At 43.2% G+C, this 20,179-nt stretch overlaps 1 protein-coding gene across 3 annotated transcripts in view; it reads left to right on the top strand.

Annotated features, from left to right (window-relative positions):
* Positions 1–20,179, top strand: part of rcor1 (REST corepressor 1) — a 181,708-nt gene that overhangs the window by 23,406 nt on the left and 138,123 nt on the right. The gene's annotated exons all lie outside the window — the stretch shown is intronic.

Here is a 20,179-nt window from a genome sequence, read left to right as displayed (position 1 = left end):
ATAGAAAACACTGGATAATAACAGCAGATCTGACAGCATCTGTGAAGAGAGAAGAGAGGTAATGTTTCGAGTCTGGATGACTCCGTCAAAGCATTCATTGCAAATACAAAGCCATTTTCCTTCTGGAAGGGACATTCGTTCTGAACCCTGTGCCTGCAGGCCACACTTGAATCCCTTTTCGTTATCTTGGCTGATTGCCCACTCTTGTTTCTACAAAAGAACAGGGCTATGCCATTCATATCCAACTTGTTCTATAACCTTCCCTTGATAGACAAATAGATCATCAGACTCTGTGAAAGGATTACGGTTGGACATACAAGTTGTCCCGAATGACAATGGATCTTCGAGTGGATCACCCTGGCTGAACCAGAGCATCTTGTGTATTCCTACTAACGAGGTTAAATCTGAATGGGACCAGATAACTCAGACTGTGGACATATCCCTTGGGCTCTGCTGCTAGCAGGCTTTTTAACCCCAAAATTGCCTGCGATATCTTGGACCCCATTTCTGAAGTTCCTAATATCTCCCTATCATGACACAGTCAACTCAAAATTGAATGAAGATAGATGGGGGAATTGCCGTATACATAATTTCGAGGATGACTATGACAAAATCCAAAAAGACATTAATATCTTGCAGATTTTGTCTGTAATTGGCTTGATGCACTTTGATAGGAAGAATAAGAAGCCCACGTGCTCCTTGGAAATTAGAAGTCTAAATGAAAAGGCGGAGCAAAGAAGTAGGGGTACAGCTTCCATTATTACAAAATACATTTACAAGAATTCGACGAGAACAGAAAGGCTAGCATTCATTAATCTAGGAATGAGAAAGCTGGCTGGGGGTATTAAAGATTTCGCGATATATGAAAGGATTTGATAGAGTAGATATAAAGAACTTAGAGAGAGCAAAACTAGGGGCCATAAGTATAAGATAACAAGGGAATTCTGGAAAACCTCTTTACCTGGAAGAGTGGTTAGGAGTGTGGAACTAGCTACCCTAAGGAATAGTTGTGATGAATAACACAGATGCATATAAGAGGAAGTTAGATAAACACAAGGGAGAAAGGAATTGAAGATAGTTCCTTGGTAGTAGAGAACTTGAGGTGAAAAAGAGACATGTTGGTGAATCTTTCTATCTTGCACTCATCAGGAGAGACTCCAGAATACCAAATCTAAATGGGAACAATTTAGACTGCATGAGAAAAAGATGTTGATTGGTTGACATGTGGATTTTGATTGATGGATGTGTTGCCATGGAGTACACACCAAGGAACCATTAACTGCCAAGCTTTTGTTCAAATTGGGTATGTCGACTCTTGTCAAAGCATTGCCATGGGGAATGACTGTTCCTAAGCCTTTTCTGTTGAAAAAGGCATAATATATGGTCATGTTCTTAGGATCTTCGTGGGAGTATATGCACCTTTCAGAATGCCTGACTGATTATCCTAAATTGATATAACTCTGAGCATTGTTTAGCAAGTGTTGTCCAATTGCGGAATCGCATCTATTGTTGGACACTGTTCTGAGTTTTGCAAGCACAGGCTGGATGGGTGCGGTCAGTACTTTGCCTGTTGCGAACTGCCGAAGGGAAATGCTGTTATGAGCAACCAGTAGTTGGGACATTTGGCCTAAATACTGCCATCTCATTGGCACTGAAATACGTATACCACATTACTTATTAGTGTGGTAGGATCCTGTTAGTGGGAATACCAAGTTGCTCTGCATAGTAGTATTATGAAACATCACCTTCATCTGTTGCTCAAATTTTTGAGGCACCTTACCCTTCCAGGGTAATCTGGGGTAAACTGGACACTTTCCAGGACTGAAAGTTTGCACGATATCGTGAACAATAATCTGATCAGGGTAGCCATTATTGCATAGGATAGCTTTGATGCTATTTGGTATTCTTGTGTCTGTCCCGATACCAGCAAGACTAAAAGTTTCGACAGTATGCCTTTTTTTCCAGCAATACGCAAATAGAAAATTACACTGATATGATTAGATGAAGAAGGATAGGGGGAGGCAATATACTCCTTGACACTGGCATGGACGAGTTCAGCTGAATGGCTATTTTCTGTGTTGCAATTGTGTAAAACTGACCTGTCATGAAAAGCAAAAGTTCATTTAATGTAAGCCAACATGAAATTGGCTTAGCTTTAGGATATACTGTAGCAGATATAAGTTTACCATGGTCATTTGATGTCCTATTAAGTTCAAGTCTCGGCTGTGGAAATACAATTTGGCCAAAAGATGAATCAAACACATTATTTGTTATAAGTATTGTTATCAATGTTTTTCATGCTCTGCGTACTAATTCATTAACTTAGTATCTAGATGTTCTTGTTCCTATTTTTATTTATGCATACCTGAAAGGTTGCCTTTATTGAACCAAGATGGAAATAAAACTTTAATGCTGTGGAATTAAAGATCTTATGAAAATGAAATGAAAATCGCTTATTGTCACAAGTAGGCTTCAAATGAAGTTACTGTGAAAAGCCCCTAGTCGCCACATTCCGGTGCCTGTTCGGGGAGGCTGTTACGGGAATTGAACCGTGCTGCTGGCCTGCCTTGGTCTGCTTTCAAAGCCAGCGATTTAGCCCTGTGCTAAACAGCCCCTTTTAACTAAATTTCCTGTTAGTCTCAGAAGAAGAAGCTACCTTGTGCCTTTCTGACATATATGGAGGGTAAGCTGTAGCCCAGGATTGTGTATTTTTATATCTTCGGATTCTGAAGCACACAAGATCACAGGAATTGGTTGATGTAAATAGCTTGGTGATTTGGAAAGGAAACTAGACACCCAAGAGAACAAGGAATAGGAAAGGCTGAGATACAGCAGATAGAATGGAAGAAGACTCTGATGGAATGTAAACACAGCACTGACTAGCCAGACCTAATGGTCTGACTTTGTGCTATGCTCTGTAAAATATGTGCGATTTCAGATGTCCCTTTTGAGTAGGGTGGTGCATGCAGTGACATGCTATGTTGAGCAACAATTCAACTTCCCATTACTCCTTCAGTACCTTTCTATTGCAGAATAGACTGTGGAAGACTTTGGGCAGTCAAGTAGTCTCAATCTGAAGCATGAAGGAACCATGGAACTAATCAGAAATGTTAAAATCAAGAATAAATTGTTTCTCTGGTGCAGATGTGCAGCAGATATTGTTCTCATTTTCTGATTTATGATTGTGATTAAAATTATTTTAATCCAACATGGAGCTTGTGATGATCCCACAAAAAATGGCTTATTTTACAATTGTCTTACTGAGTGGAGTTGTATTCTGTATAATTAATCGCTTCTGGATTTTTTTGCAGAATTGAGCCAATGCACTCATTGTGAATTTTATTCCTACTTTTCCCCTACTTTCCCCCCACTGTTATCTCAAAGGCCTTCAATGAAGCAAACTGGCTCAAGTGAGTCCTTGCAGGGAACCTGGATTGCAGCTGTGGTGCACCTTAATCAATGACTCATCATTGAAAGACTGCCCCCTACCAAAACTTAGCGGGAGGGCTCAGAACTCTATTTAAGCCACCTTAGAAGCTGTTGCCTGGCTTGGTGATTGTTGCACACGCAAAAATTATCTCCAGTAACACTAACTGGTACTTTAGAAACTTCATAAGGTGTAGACTTGCATTTAAAATGAATTGAAACTTCCATAATTTATCAAGCATTCAGTGAATCTAACATCATATTTTTATCTTCTAACCACTTCTGCAACCACCTTTTGGGAGTTGTAGTAAATATTGCTTCCTGTAATGAAGATATATTTCGAATAAAAGAGTGTGCAGTACAGAGTGCTTGGAGAAATGAATACCTCGTAGACAGAGTGCTGTTACAATCCCAGTTGGTGTGAAAATTGGAGGGGAAGATCCCAGATTGGAGCCTTGGCTCAAAAGATCATAACTTTCCTGGTATAAAGTATGGAAGAATAGAGTCACAGGACTGCAAATTAATTTTAACAAGAAGGAAAAAACATTTATTAAACATGGAAAAATTGGATTATGATTCAATACTTCTTCACTCTCTTCTTGGTTTAACAATTTTTCACCAATTTTAAAATTAACACAGATTACACAGTATGTCTTAACCCAGGAAGGTCTCTTGAACACACACTATCCCTTTTTAAGCACTCAAGATGACTGTGATCAAATACCCTGCTCTGAACTCAAGTTAGTGTCTCTGGCTTTCTCTTCAGAATCTCCCCAGATGATTGTCACATGAGAGTTTCCAAGCTCCACTTCCAAAAATATGCTTTAACATCTTCTCATAATGCTTTTCCTGAGCATTTCGAAATCCAGTCCAGATTTCCCAAATGACACTTTTAAACAAAGTCTCTACTCCACTTTTAAGTGAATCCAGTCTAAGATTTTACACCACCCCCTTTAGGATTTCTTTGTCTTGGCTGTCTATAATTGCTTTAACTCTTGATTCCTAGACTGTATTAAAATGGCATCAAATGTTTAATTTACCCCTGACGTTTACTGTCCCACTTTAAATCTGGTTACTGCAATTGTCTCTTGTACTCCGAAAACTTTGTGTACTCTTCTTTGAACAATACCTTGCTCTCTATGCTCTTAACTCCAGTTGTCTTAGACATTTTTTCTGTCCCAATTACCTGGTTATCTGGACTGTAACCTGTTCCTCAGGAAGCTTGCATCTTTGCACCTCCCATGTCCTGACCAGCTTCTCCTGGCAGAGTTGAGAAACATTGTCCAACTGCCAACAAATTCTGCTAAACTCAGAACAGAAAGCCACTCTACCTCAAAAAGGGCCTCCAGTTGCTTAGCAGTGCCCACATGCTTATGCCTTTTATTTATTATTCACTGTAGCCCCCTCTAAGCACAATAGAATTGCAGTTGGAATTGAAACCAACCCCCACACATACAATCACCATTGTCCAGCATGAATATACTCTTCCCAGCAAAGAAACATTAAATTAAACCCATTTAAATCTGGACCTTATTTTCTAATGTTTACCCATAGAATCATAGAATTTACAGTGCAGAAGGAGGCCATTCGGCCCATCGAGTCTGCACCGGCTCTTGGAAAGAGCACCCTACCCAAACCCACACCTCCACCCTATCCCAGTAACCCCACCCAACCTTTTTGAACACGAAGAGCAATTTAGCATGGCCAATCCACCTCACCTGCACGTCTTTGGACTGTGGGAGGCAACCGGAAGAAACCCACGCAGGCACAGGGAGAACGTGCAGACTCTGCACAGACAGCGACCCAAGCCGGGAATCGAACCTGGGACCCTGGAGCTGTGAAGCAACTGTGCTGACCACTGTGCTGCCATACAAATATAAATCTCTTAAAGCTACATTTGTTTTCCTAACACCTCCCCCTTGTAAGACATCTTTATAATCATAAAGGTACACCCTTTTTGATCTTAACCATTTAAACATTCACTTTACACAAACCTAACATGACAAATATCTAACCACATAACTTATTACATCATATCAGTACAGTTTTTGTAATTCATAATTACACACGTCGTATTATATTATTACAAAGATTTAACCAAAACATAGACAATTTCATCCCAATCTATACATGGTAATATTATCACACTCTAGTCTTGTGTTTCCTTTACATTCTGCTTTCCAGTTTGTAACTCTGAAAAGAATGTTTCATTTAAGTCTACTGTGCAGTTAAATGTTTTTGCCACTTGTAGGCACAGTTCCACTCAAGCCCACTTTCTAAATTCACACGTGGTGAATTTGCATTTCGATTTAACACTATGCACAAAAATGACATTTTGACTAATCTCTCATTTCGTCTCGTGAAAATCTCTTTTAGCTGTTTCAAGAATGTTGTTGGATACTACTTATGTTCACTCAAAATAGTATTGTACTGTTGTGTTTTGCTCTTTGAACTTTTTGTGATCTTGTTGTTTCCCCCAGTCCCATTTCAAATGAATTATTTTCAGTTCTGTTTGAGCCATGTCGATCACTTCCTCTCAGAAGTTTCATAGTTCGTTCTGATCCTTCAACATTTTTCACGATTTCTGAACTATCTCAGTCAATTCTCAGTCGAGTTTGAATTTTCTTTGGCACACTGTTCATTTGCCTTTCTTCCAAGCACTACATCTTGTGTAGCATCACCAGCAAGCATTTTTCAATCAGAGTCTCTGGTCATTGACTCAAAGATGAATTTGCAATTTCAGTACTTCTGCTCTTCACTTCGTAATTTCCAATTTTACAGGAACCTCAGTTGTTTTCTTATTATCCATTACTGACATTGATACATCAGTAATATTTGGATCATTTGTGATGGATATGATAAATGTTCATATTTTAAAGTTTGAATTTAGTATTTTTGCTGTAATTCTAAAGGGAGAGAATCATTGATCAAAAATTCTGCCTTTGGAGAGGAAGAAAAGTAACTGGGTCAAATATAATTTGAATGCAGTTTGGGGAAAAACATTGCAGTATAGGCTGTTTTGCCTTTTACTGGTCTTGGAACTGCGTGTTCGGTATCAACCAGCTGTGTTCCATTTTTTTTTAAACTGAAGGCTTCTTTACCATAGCTTTAATCGTTTTTGCAGGATTTTTCTTGACTGCAGTTCTGCTCTGCCTCATTAAGATGTTGTGACTCAAGCATGATGCAGCATTGTGATTGGCAGCTCATCCCAGCCATTAATGTTGATGCTGCTGCTTCAGAGTCTTCAAAGTGTTTTCTTTGCCCTTCTCAAGAATTGTGGCTATTTGGGAGTTGAGAAAATGGGACTGAATGGGGGAGATTATTTTTGGCCATCCGGGCATAGTATGCAATCCACCAAAGTTGTTTTTTCTTCAGTTTTGCCTGAATGCTTGTGTAACTGGCATCAAGAAGGACACTAGCATTTGTTCAATGGTCCTCCTGTTGAAACCATGGGATATGGCAGAGGCATTGCAGATGGAACTCCTCTGGTGCTATTGTGTTGCTGATTCACAGTCCAGGTCTTGTTACAGGATTGTGGTGATGCTCACTACTGTTTACTAGGACTTGGTTGACTTGCAGAAGTTTTTGTTGTCCAACACTTGCTGCCATAGTTTGTAGGACCAGCGGTATCAAATAAAGTCAGCTGTGTGCAGATCATTGGGTCACCAAAACAATGCTGAAATATATGACTGTCTAGAACAAAAATGAGCCGAACAAGCTACGGTCACAAGTCAAAAGGTAGCATTCCAAAAGCTCACGGCTGACCCAGCACAAATACAGAAGATGAAAAATGTGTAGTGGGAGGAGAGAACCCGAGATTGAACAACATGCTGACCATTGATGTGAAGTTTTTTTAAAGTTGCCAGAGCCATCTATAGACCAAGGTCAAATGGACAAAATCCCCATCGCCTCGTAGGATAGTATTTCTCTTGAGGGTGATGATGCCATCTGTTAACACTGGAAGGAACATTTTCAACAATTCCTTGAATCCACCATGGCAGCTGAGTTTTTAAAAATTAGTTTGCAGTAGAGGCTGTGTTTGGAAGATGCTGCTGAAGGAGCCTTGGTGAGTTGGTACTGTTTCTGATTTAATTTTTGAAAAGGGCGACTAAAATAATGGCAGACTGTACACACTGCTGCTACTGTGCGTTGGTGGTAGAGGAAGTGGATGATTAAGATGGCAGGTAGGGTGTGAAATAAAAGGGGTGTTTTGGCCTGTATGCAGTCGTGCACTTTGATTGTTGGCGTTGAACTCATCCAAACAATTGGAGAGTATTTTATCACATTCCTGACTTCTGATTTGTAGACCTTGGGGAGTACGCATGTGAGTTGCCCATAAATAATTCCCAGGGTCTGACCAGCTCTTGTAGCCAAAGCATTTATATAGCTGGTTCAGTTTCTAGTTATTGGTAACTATCAGGATGTTGATAGTGGAGGATTTGGAGATGCTGATTCTTTTGAATGTCAAAGGAAGATGGTTTGATTTTTTTTCTTGTTGGAAGTAATAATTGTCTCGCACTTATGGCAGGAAAGTTATTTGCTCCTCATCAGCCCAAGCCTGAATATTGTCCTTGTCTTGCTGTATATAAACAGGTACTACTTCAGTATCAGAGGAATTGTGAAACATTCTGAACATTGTGCAGTCATCAGTGGACATCCCCACTTCTGACCTTATGATGGAAGAAAGGTAATTGATCGAGCAGCTGAAGCTGGTTGTGCCTAGGACACTACCCTGAGGAGCTCCTGTAGTGATGTGCAGGGCTGAGATGATTGACCTTCAACAACTATAACCATCTTCCTTGTTGCTATGTATGACTCCAACCACTGCAGAGTTTCTCCCTTGATTTCCATTGTCCACAGTTTTACCCGGGTTCGTTGATGCCACATTTTGTAAAGTGCTGCCTTGATGTCAAATACAGTCACTCTCCGCTTACCTCTTCAGTTCAGCTCTTATTGTCCATATTTGGATCAAAACTATAATAAGATCAGGAGCTGAGTGAGTGGCCCTGGCGGAACCCAAATTGAGCGCGAGTGAACAGATTATTGCTGAATAAGTGCTGCTGAATAACATTGTCAGTGTAACCTTCCATCACTTTGCTGATGATGGGGAGTAGACTGATGGGAGGGGGTGTGTAATTGGCTTGATTGGATTTGTCCTTTTTGTGGGCGGGACAAACCTGGGCAATTTTGCACATTTCTGGGCAGCTGCCAGTGTTGTAGCTGTATTGCGGGCAGCACGGTAGCACAGTGGTTAGCACCGTGGCTTCATAGCACCAGGGTCCCAGGTTTGATTCCCGCTGAGTCACTGTGTGTGGGGGGTCTGTACTTTCTCCCCGTGTCTGCATGGGTTTCCTCCGGGTGCTCAGGTTTCCTCCCACTAGTCCCGAAAGATGTGCTGTTAGGTAATTTGGATATTCTGAATTCTCCTTCCATGTATCCGAACAGGCGTCGGAATGTGGCGAATAGAGGTGTTGCTCTCTTTGGTTGGCTATGAATATGGCGGTCAATATGGTCGTTTTCCTTAATTCTAATTCGTTTTGCTCTAGAGTCGCCAGGTTTCTATCGATACCGCCACAAGGTTCAAAACCGAATACTGATCAAAGACTCGATACACCAGTTAGTTCAAAGTCAATGCTTATTTATTTACACACACCGTTAAATACACTCATGCACAAAACTCTACAGACTTAACTATCACTACTGCTAAAGCCTATACTTGGCTTTGGGCGTCCACTCAGTCAGAGGAACAATGGCCGTTGTTCGGTCCTGAGGCTGCTGGGGTCGAACTGGTAAAGGGGAACAGCTAAGATAGTCTGTCTGGTAGCGTGCGTTGACCTTGGACTTACTTGCAGCTGGTGGACAGGTCTCTCCTCGGTGAGAGCTGGATCCAAGAGAACGATTCTCTCTTGGGGGCTCCTTCTTATACCCAAAGGGGCTTCGCGCTCTTTTGGGCGGGCCTTGAACTTGGCCCCAATCAATTGGGCCGTTTCTTGATCATTCATATTGACCTCGTCCAATAAAGGGGTGGGTGCCCTGATGGCTGGGCGTGTCCTAGGTGGCCTGCTTTGTTTTCGGTCGTCTCTGGCGCCGGGGTGTCTGCCTTGGTATTGGTTACTCAAATGTTACTCTTTTGTTCCCGGAGATGGGCCATTAGTATGCTAATGGGCCTACAGTTTTGGTCTTGTCTGGGAGCTGCGGCTCCAATATGCAGACAAACCCTGAACCTGCTTGTTTTCTCAGTATTGTCCATTTTCCCTGCAATCTTTGCAAAGTGTCCATTTTGTAATCAAGAAGTGGTCATCCCAGATGGCTACAGGGGCTTTTCACAGTAACCTCATTGCAATGTAAGCCTACTTGTGACAATAAAGATTATATTTAAAAAATTGAAACACTTCGGCTAGGAGCATGACTAGTTCTGAAGGACAAGTCTTCAGTACTGTTGCAGGAATATTGCAAGGGCCCATTGCTTTTGCGGTATCCGGTTGCCTTCAGCATTTCTAGATGTCATGTGTGATTTGAATTGACTGAAGACTGGCATCTGTGATGCTGAGGAGGCTGAGATGAATCACCCATTGGATAGCGCTAACCGAAGCTGGTTAGTTGATCATGGGATTGTTTAGCGCAGTGTTTTTCAAACTTTTTTGCCCGGGACCCATTTTTACCAACCAGCTGACCTTCGCGGTCCATGTCGGCCGACCTTCGCGGACCCACCATTTTCTCTTACCTTTAATGCGAGAGGTGAGCCTGGGCTTATATTCTATAGTCTAGAGTAGCGAAGAATAAGAAATGACCTCATTGAAACCTGAGGAAGGAGCAGCGCTCCGAAAGCTAGTGACATCGAAACAAACCTGTTGGACTTTAACCTGGTGTTGTAAGACTCCGTACTGTGCTCATTGAAAAAGGCATTATTCTCTCAGGTTTCTACAGAGCAGATGCAGAATGTAAGTTTTCCTCAGATGGATGGTTTATAGCCGAGGGATATAGTCTGCAAATTACAATGTGACGATTTTAGACATAGCTGAGGAGGAATTATTTAACTCAAAAGTATTGTGAATTTTTAAAATCTCTATCAAATTCACTATCAAAGAGAGTTCTACAGGCTCGGCGATTCCGCATATTCAAGATTCAGGAAGACTGAATTGAATTTTTAAAAAAATCTTCTCCTGGCTTTCCTATATTAGGGTATACTTCTACACTATCCTAACTGGTCATCCCGGTCTAATGCTTTTTCTCTAGTTTAATTCCTCAGGGTCAGCACGGAGGAGTCACGGTTTTGAGGTCCTGTTTAGCATAGTGCTGCACAACATGATAAAGGATATCCTCAATGTGAATCGTAGAATCAGATCCCTGCAGTGCAGAAGTGAGCCATTCGGTCCATTGAGTCTACACTGACCCTCCAAAAAAGCATCCTCCCCAGGTCCGCCCTATCCCCATAACTCCACATAATCATTTGGACATGATTTAGCATGTCGAATCCACCTAACCACATCTTTGGACTGTGGGAGAAAACCAGAGCACCTGGAGGAAAACCCCGCAGACACTGGGAGATCGTGCAAACTCCACACAGACAGTCACCCAAGGCCAGAATTGAACCAGGGTCCCTGATGCTGAGGCGCAGCAGTGCTAACTACTTTGTCCGTCCTACCGACACTATCATGGGCATAGAAAATGAGGGTGATGTTCTTTTCTCTTGGCTCCCTCACCACCTGCTGCAGACCCAATCTAACAGTGATGTCTTTTAGGACTTGGCTGGTTCGGAGTCCCCACCCAGAGTCCATTGTATGACCGTGCCATCCTCCGTGCTTCTTCCAGAAGGTGTTCAACATAAGAGTACTGATTCATCAGCTGAGGGTGGGGTGGGTGAGTGAGTGCTCATGTTTGATCTGATGCAGTGAGACTTCATGAGGTCCCGAGTCTATGTTGATGATTCCCGGGACAACTCTGTCCCGACTGTGTACCACTATGCAACTGAGTGGGTTGTTTGACCATTTCCGAGTAACCATATTGCTGTGGGTCCGGAGTCACATGTAGATCAGACTAGGTAAGGATGGCAGATTTCCTTCACTAAAGGACTTTAGTGAACCAGATGAGTTTTGTTAAGAACAATTGGCAATGGTCAATCTTCAGGCCGTCACTCGTTGCCCTTGTGTTAGAGTCTGTGGGTGAGCCACCATTGATGGGAGAGCTGTAACAACCAACACATGGATGATGCCTTGTTAATTAGGAATGAAATTAAATCAATAGCACTAAATGACATAGGGTCAGATGATGTGGAGTCTGTGTGGGTAGAGTTGAGGAACCACAAAGGCAAAAAAACCATAATGGGAGTTATGTACAGGCCTCCTAACAGTGGTCAGGACCGGGGGCACAAAATGCGCCACGAAATAGAAAGTGCATGTCAGAAAGGCAAGGTCACAGTGATCATGGGGGACTTCAATATGCAGGTGGACTGGGTAAATAATGTTGCCAGTGGACCCAAGGAAAGGGAATTCATTGAATGTTTACAGGAGGGCTTTTTGGAACAGCTTGTGATGGAGCCCATGAGGGAACAGGCCATTCTGGACTTAGTGTTATGTAATGAGCCAGACTTGATTAAAGATCTTAAAGTAAGGGAGCACTTAGGAGGCAGTGATCATAATATGGTAGAATTCAATCTCCAATTTGAAAGAAAGAAGGTAGAATCAGATGTAAAGGTGTTACAGTTAAATAAAGGTAACTACAGGGGCATGAGGGAGGAACTGACGAAAATCGACTGGGAGCAGAGCCTAGTGGGAAAGACAGTAGAACAGCAATGGCAGGAGTTTCTGGGAGTAATTGAGGACACAGTGCAGAGGTTCATCCCAAAGAAAAGAAAGGTTATCAGAGGGGGGATTAGGCAGCCATGGCTGACAAAGGAAGTTAGGGAATGCATCAAAGCAAAAGGGAAAGTCTATAATGTGGCAAAGAGTAGTGGGAAGTCAGAAGATTGGGAAGGCTACAAAAACAAACAGAGGATAACAAAGAGAGAAATAAGGAAAGAGAGGATCAAATATGAAGGTAGGCTAGCCAGTAACATTAGGAATGATAGTAAAAGTTTATTTAAATACATTAAAAACAAACGGGAGGCAAAAGTTGACATTGGGCCACTCCAAAATGACGCTGGTAATTTTGTGATGGGAGACAAGGAAATAGTTGAGGAACTAAATAAGTACTTTGCGTCAGTCTTCACAGTAGAAGACATGAGTAATATCCCACCAATTCCGGAGAGTCAGGGGGCAGAGTTGAATATGGTAGCCATCACAAAGGAGAAAGTGCTAGAGAAACTAAGAGGTCTAAAAATTGATAAATCTCCGGGCCCAGATGGACTACATCCTAGAGTTCTAAAGGAGATAGCTGAAGAAATAGTGGAGGCGTTAGTTATGATCTTTCAAAAGTCACTGGAGTCCGGGAAAGTCCCAGAGGATTGGAAAATCGCTGTTGTAACCCCCCTGTTCAAGAAGGGAACAAGGAAAAAGATGGAAAATTATAGGCCAATTAGCCTAACCTCGGTTGTTGGCAAGATTCTAGAATCCATTGTTAAGGATGAGATTTCTAAATTCTTGGAAGTGCAGGGTCAGATTAGGACAAGTCAGCATGGATTTAGTAAGGGGAGGTCGTGCCTGACAAACCTGTTGTTCGAGTTCTTTGAAGAGATAACAAATAGGTTAGACCAAGGAGAGCCAATGGATGTTATCTATCTTGACTTCCAAAAGGCCTTTGATAAGGTGCCTCACGGGAGACTGCTGAGTAAAATAAGGGCCCATGGTATTCGAGGCAAGGTACTAACATGGATTGACGATTGGCTGTCAGGCAGAAGGCAGAGAGTTGGGATAAAAGGTTCTTTTTCGGAATGGCAACTGGTGACGAGTGGTGTCCCGCAGGGTTCAGTGTTAGGGCCACAGCTGTTCTCTTTATATATTAACGATCTAGATGACGGGACTGGGGGCATTCTGGCCAAGTTTGCCGATGATACAAAGATTGGTGGAGGGGCAGGTAGTATGGAGGAGGTGGGGAGGCTGCAGAAAGATTTAGACAGTTTAGGAGAGTGGTCCAAGAAATGGCTGATGAAATTCAACGTGGGCAAGTGCGAGGTCTTGCACTTTGGAAAAAAGAATAGAGGCATGGACTATTTTCTAAACGGTGACAAAATTCATAATGCTGAAGTGCAAAGGGACTTGGGAGTCCTAGTCCAGGATTCTCTAAAGGTAAACTTGCAGGTTGAGTCCGTAATTAAGAAAGCAAATGCAATGTTGTCATTCATCTCAAGACGCTTGGAATATAAAAGCAGGGATGTACTTCTGAAGCTTTATAAAGCATTAGTTAGGCCCCATTTAGAATACTGTGAGCAATTTTGGGCCCCACACCTCAGGAAGGACATACTGGCACTGGAGCAGGTCCAGCGGAGATTCACACGGATGATCCCAGGAATGGTAGGCCTAACATACGATGAACGTCTGAGAATCCTGGGATTATATTCATTGGAGTTTAGGAGGTTGAGGGGAGATCTAATAGAAACTTACAAGATAATGAATGGCTTAGATAGGATGGATGTAGGGAAGTTGTTTCCATTAGCAGGGGAGACTAGGACCCGGGGGCACAGCCTTAGAATAAAAGGGAGTCACTTTAGAACAGAGATGAGGAGAAATTTCTTCAGCCAGAGAGTGGTGGGTCTGTGGAATTCATTGCCACAGAGGGCGGTGGAGGCCGGGACGTTGAGTGTCTTTAAGACAGAAGTTGATAAATTCTTGATTTCTCGAGGAATTACGGGCTATGGAGAGAGAGCGGGTAAATGGAGTTGAAATCAGCCATGATTGAATGGCGGAGTGGACTCGATGGGCCGAATGGCCTTACTTCCGCTCCTATGTCTTATGGTCTTATGGAAAACAACAGTCTGTGACTCTGGTATTCTGGCTGAGGTCGTCAAACCTGATGGGCTTTTGCTCACATCAAGACTCCTTCAAAGTTCTTTTTGAACACCTCCCACTAATCTTCTGTTGTTCTAACCATTAATTGACCAGTTTTCTGTGGATTGCTGTCTTATCTCATTGAAGTTGACCATACCAAAATCTTTTATATTTTGTGTTTATACTTTTTAAACATGGAGATTGAAATTTTTGAAGTATTGATTTCACGATTGTGTATGCGTTGGTTATGGAGAAACTTAAAGTGAGCCCATGACCAAATGCTGGCATTATAAGAGCATACGAAATAGGAGGCGGCACAGTGCTTAGCACTACTGCTTCATAGCGCCAGGGACCCGGGTTCAATTCCAGCCTGAGTCTATGTGGAGTTTGTACGTGTTCTCCCCGTGTCTGGGTGGGTTTCCTCGGGGTTCTCCAGTTTCTTCCCACAGTCCAAAGATGTACAAGTTAGGTGGATTGGCTATGCTAAATTGCCCCTTAGTTTCCAAAAGGTTAGGTGGGGTTACTGGGTTAGTGGGGGAGCATGTGCCTTTCAGAGGGTCGGTGCAGACTCGATGGCTTGAATGACCTCCTGCGCACTGTAGGGATTCTATGAGGAGCAGGAGTAGGTCAATTCAACCTTGGCTGCTCTGATTGTGGTCTTAACTCCACCTTCCAGTCTGCCCCTCGTAACCCTTGACTTCCTAATCAATCAAAATTCTGTCCAATTCTGAATCCAACCCAATATGTTGAATGACCCAGCCTCTGTTGTTCGCTGGGAAAGTGAATTGCAAACAATAATGACCTTTCAAGAAAATACATTCTTTCCAAGAAAATAAATTCTTCCTTCTCTCTTGTCTTGAATGGGAGACCCCTTATTATTAAACTGTGCCCCATAGTTCTGGATTGCCCACCTGGCGCAAAGGAAGATGGTTGTGGTGTTTGTGGTCATAGCTCCAGGACATCACTGCAGGTGTTTCTCAACCTGGTAGTGCCTTAGGCCCAATTGTCTTCAGCTGCCCCTTCAGCTACTTCATCAATGAGTTCCTTCAATCATAAGGTCAGAGGTGGAATTGTGAGCTGATGACTGTACAATGTTCACCACTCGCAAGTCCTCAGGCACTGAAGTAGCCCATGCCCATATGCAACAAGACCTGGACAATATCCAGGCTTGGGCTGGCAAGTGCCAATATTTGCACCCCACAAGTGCCAGACAATGATTGTTTGCCACAAGAGGGCCTGACTATTCTCCTCACCATTCAATGGTATTACCATCACTGAATCCCCACTATTAACAATCTGGGGTTAACATTGACCAGAAACTGAACTGGACAAGCCATATAAATACCGTGGCTACAAGGGCAAGTCAAAGGCTAGGAATCCTGCAACATGTAACTCCCCTCCTGACTATCCAAAACCTGTCCACCGTTTACAAGGCACGAGTGTGATGGAATGATGATGACTTGCCTGGATGAGTGCAGCTCCAACAACACTCCAGAAGCATGACAACATCCAGGACAAAGTTCGCTTGATTGCTACCCCTTTCACAAACATTCAATCTCTCCACTGCCGATGCACAGTGGTAGCAGTATGTACCATCTACATGATGCATTGCAGAAACTCACCAAGGTTCCTTGGGCAGCATCATCTGGAAGGACAAGGGCAGCAGATACATGGGAAGACTATCACCTGGATGTTCTCCTCCAAGTCACTCACTACCCTGACTGGGACATAATGTTGCCGACCATTCCGTCACTGTTGCTGGGTCAAAATCCTGCAACTGCCATCCTGACAGCACTGTGGATGCACCCATACCTCCGATTGCAGTGGTTCAAGAAGGCAGCTCACCGCCACCTTTTCGACGGCAATTGGGGATGGGCAATAAATGCTGGCTTTAGTAACTTGAGGATGCTGGTGGTAAATTAACATAAATTTATTAAACTATTTACAGTTATGCTCAAAGCAAATATTGCTCTCCGTACAGTTCTGGTTGGGAGAACTAACCACACCAGGCCCTGCTTTGGCTAGCTTTTATATTAGCATATAATGAGTCACAGGCGGTTAACCTCTGCCCCCTATCTGGTGAGCTCCATGATTCCATGGGGAATCAAATTCTGGTTTCCTTTTGGGGTTATGACGCTGGTCAAGTCAGCAACGCCCCAAAATGAATAAAACAAAACCCTCTCAGCATCCACCCAGTCAAGTTGTTAAATCTTTAAGAAAGATTTGTGTCTCCTTCTAAACTCCAATCAGCATAAACCCAAGCTTGCTTCATCTTTCCTCTTAAGTAAAGTCCCTTATCCCTGGATTTGGCCTAGTGAACCTTCTCAGAACTATTATTATAGAAGCATAGAATCTACGACATGCAGACAGACCCTTCGGCTAAAACTGGTCCATGCCAACCAGAAAGCCCATCTAAGCTAACTCCAGTTGGCCCATATCCTTCAACCTTTCCTATCCATGTATCTGTCCAATTGCCTTTTAAATGTTGTCAGTGTCCCTGCCTCAACCGCTTCCTCCGCCCTGCCTCAACCGCTTCCTCCGCTAGCTCAATCCACATACGTACCACTCTCTGAGTAAAAAAAAAAAAAAGTTGCTCCTCAGGTTCCCATTATTTCTTCCCCTCTTTTTTTATAATTTAGAGTACCCAATTAATTTTTTCCAATTAAGGGTCAATTTAGCATGGTCACTATGCACATCTTTGGGTTGTGGGGGTGAAGCCTATGCAAACACTGGGAGAATGTGCAAACGCCACACGGACAGTGACCCAGAGCCTGGATCGAACCTGGGACCTCGGCACCGTGAGGCAGCAGTGCTAACCACTACGCTACCATGTTGCCTCTTTCTTTCCCCTCTTAACTTAAACCTATGCCCTCTAGTTCTCGATTCCACAACCCCGGGAAAAAGACTGAGTGCATTCACCCTATCCATGCCGCTTATGATCTTATACACCTCTATAAACACCCCTTCGTCTCCTACGCTCCAAAGAAAAAAGTCCTGGTCTATCCAATCTCTCCCTATGACTCGGTCCCTTGAGCCCAGGCAACACCTGTGTAAATCTCTTCTGCACTTTCTCCAGTTTAATAACATCTTTCCTATAGAAAGGCGGCCTAAACTGCACACAATACCCCAGGAGCGGCCTTACCAACATCCTGTACAACTGCAACATAATTTCCCTACTTCTATACTCAGTGCCCTGATTGATGAAGGCCAGCATGCCAAAAGCCGCCTTCACTGCCCTATCTACCTGTGACACCGCCACCTTTAAACAACCGTGCACCTGAACTCCAAGGTCCCTCTCCCTCAAGTAAGGCGAACAAAACTGTACACTGTAGACTAGCTATGGCCTTACCAATACAAATTATTCCCCTCCATTTTGTACTGTATTATAGCTTGTAATCCTACTTGGAGAACTGCCTCATTTGTACAGTCGTTTAGTTTCTCCAGTAACTGGATTCAATTTAAGAGCAGTTTTAAAAGATTCACAAGGATGGTACCAGAACTGAGAGATTATACCTTGAAAGGTATGTTCAGAAAGAGATAAACAGATTGGATTTTTTGTCTTGAAAAGAGAGGTCCGAGGGGGTTATCTGATCTATGAAAGGTTTTGATAAAATCACAGTGATTTTGTTGGTAATGGTAATTAGCCATAGTCCCTGAAGGACCATAGGCATCTCCATTAGAGAGACAATTAGTGAAATAGGTTGAGGGGCATCACTCCACATGGAGGTTAGGGGACAAGCCTCCCCAGGAGGCATGGTGGCACAGTGGTTAGCACGGCTGCATCACAGCACCAGGGACCCGGGTTCGACTCCGACCTCGGGTGACTCTGTGTGGAGTTTGCATTTTCTCCATGTCTGCGTGGGTTTTCTCTGACTGCTCTGGTTTCCTCCCACAGTTCAAAAGATGTGCAGGTTAGGTAGATTGGCCATGCTAAAAATTAGGGTGGGGTACAGGAATAGGGCGGGGGATTGGGCCTAGGTAAGATGGTCTTATTGTTTTCAATATATAGAAGGTAAGCGAGAGGCAAGAATAGACATTGGACCACTGGGAAGTGAGGCTGGAGAAGTAGCAATAGGAAACAAAGAAATGGCAGAGGAACTGAATAGGTACTTTGCATCGGTCCTCACGGTGGAAGACACCAGTGGGATACCAGAACTTCAGGAGAATCAGGTGGCAGAGGCGAGTGTACATTAAGGAGAAAGTTCTGGGGAAACTGAAAGGTCTGAAGGTGGATAAATCACCTGGACTGGATGTACTACACCCCAGGGTTCTAAAGGAGATAGCTGAGGAGATTGTAGAGGCATTGGTGGTGATCTTTCAGGAATCACTGGAGGCAGAGAGGGTCCCAAAGGACTGGTAAATGGCTAATGTATCACCCCTGTTTAAGAAGGGAGGGAGACAGAAGATGAGAAATTACAGGTCGGTTTGCCTGACTTCGGTCATTGGTAAGATTTTAGAGGCCATTATCAAAGATGAGATTGCGAAGTACTGTGAAGTGCATGATAAAATGGTCCTGAGTCAGCACAGCTGCACCAAGGGAAGGTCATATCTGACAAATCTGTTAGAATTCTTTGTGGAGGTAACTAGGAAATTAGACCATAAGAATATAAGTCATGGAAGCAGAATTAGGCCAGTTGGCCCATCGATTCTGCTCCACCATTCAATTATGGCTGATATTTTTCTCATCCCCATTCTCCTGCCTTCTCCCCATAACCCCTGATCCCCTTATTAATCAAGAACCTATCTATCTCTGTCTTAAAGACACTCAGTGATTTGACCTCCACAGCCTTCTGCGGCAAAGAGTTCCACTGATTCACCACCCTCTGGCTGAAGAAATTCCTCCTCATCTCTAGTTTAAAGGATCGTCCCTTTAGTCTGAGATTGTGTCCTCTGGTTCTAGGACAAAGGAGAACCAGTGGGCGTGATCTACTTGGATTTCCAGAAGGCCTTTGACAAGGTGCCATATAGGAGGCTGTTAAATAAGTTAAGAGCAAATGGTATTAAGGGTAAGATACTGGCATGGGTAGAGGATTGGCTGACTGGCAGAAGGCAGAGAATGGGGATAAAGGGGTCTTTTTCAGTATGGCAGCTGATGACTAGTGGTGTACCACAACTTTTCACAATATACATTAGCAATCTGGAAGAAAGAACTGAAGGCACTGTTGCTAAGTTTGCAGATGATGCAAAGATATGCAGAGGACAGGTAGTATTGAGGATGCAGGGGGGGGGGGGGTGCAGAAGGACTTGGACATCTAGGAGAGTGGGCAAAGATGTGGCAGATGGAAGTGTGAAGTTATGCACTTTGGTAGGAAGAATGGAGGCATAGACTATTTTCTAAATGGAAAAAGCTTAGGAAATCAGAAGCACAAAGGAACTTGGGAGACCTAGTTCAAGATTCTCGATGTTAACGTGCAGGTTCAGTCGGCAGTTAGGAAGGCAAATGCAATGTCGAGAGAGCTAGAATACATGAGCAGGGACGTACTTCTGAGGTTGTATAATGCCCTGGTCAAACCTCATTTGGATTATTGTGAGCAGTTGTTGGCCCCGTATCTGAGGAGTGATGTGCTGGCCTTGGAAAAGGTCCAGAGGGGGTTAATAAGAATGATCCCTGGAATGAAGAACTTGTCATATGTGGAGCGGTTGAGGACTCTGGGTCTGTACCGGTTGGAGTTTAGAAAGATGAGGGGGGATCTTATTGAAACTTACAGGATACTGAGAGGCCTAGATAGAGTGAACATGGGGAGAATGTTTCCACTTGTAGGAAAAACGAAATCCCGAGGCCACAGCCTCAGATTGAAGGTACGATCCTTTAGAACCGAGATGAGGAGGAA

The sequence above is a fragment of the Scyliorhinus torazame genome, chromosome 2, assembly GCF_047496885.1.
Source record: "Scyliorhinus torazame isolate Kashiwa2021f chromosome 2, sScyTor2.1, whole genome shotgun sequence".
NCBI classification, from domain to species: domain Eukaryota; kingdom Metazoa; phylum Chordata; class Chondrichthyes; order Carcharhiniformes; family Scyliorhinidae; genus Scyliorhinus; species Scyliorhinus torazame.
The sequence above is the reverse complement of the archived record's forward strand: the minus strand, read 5'-3'. Positions and strand labels throughout refer to the sequence as shown.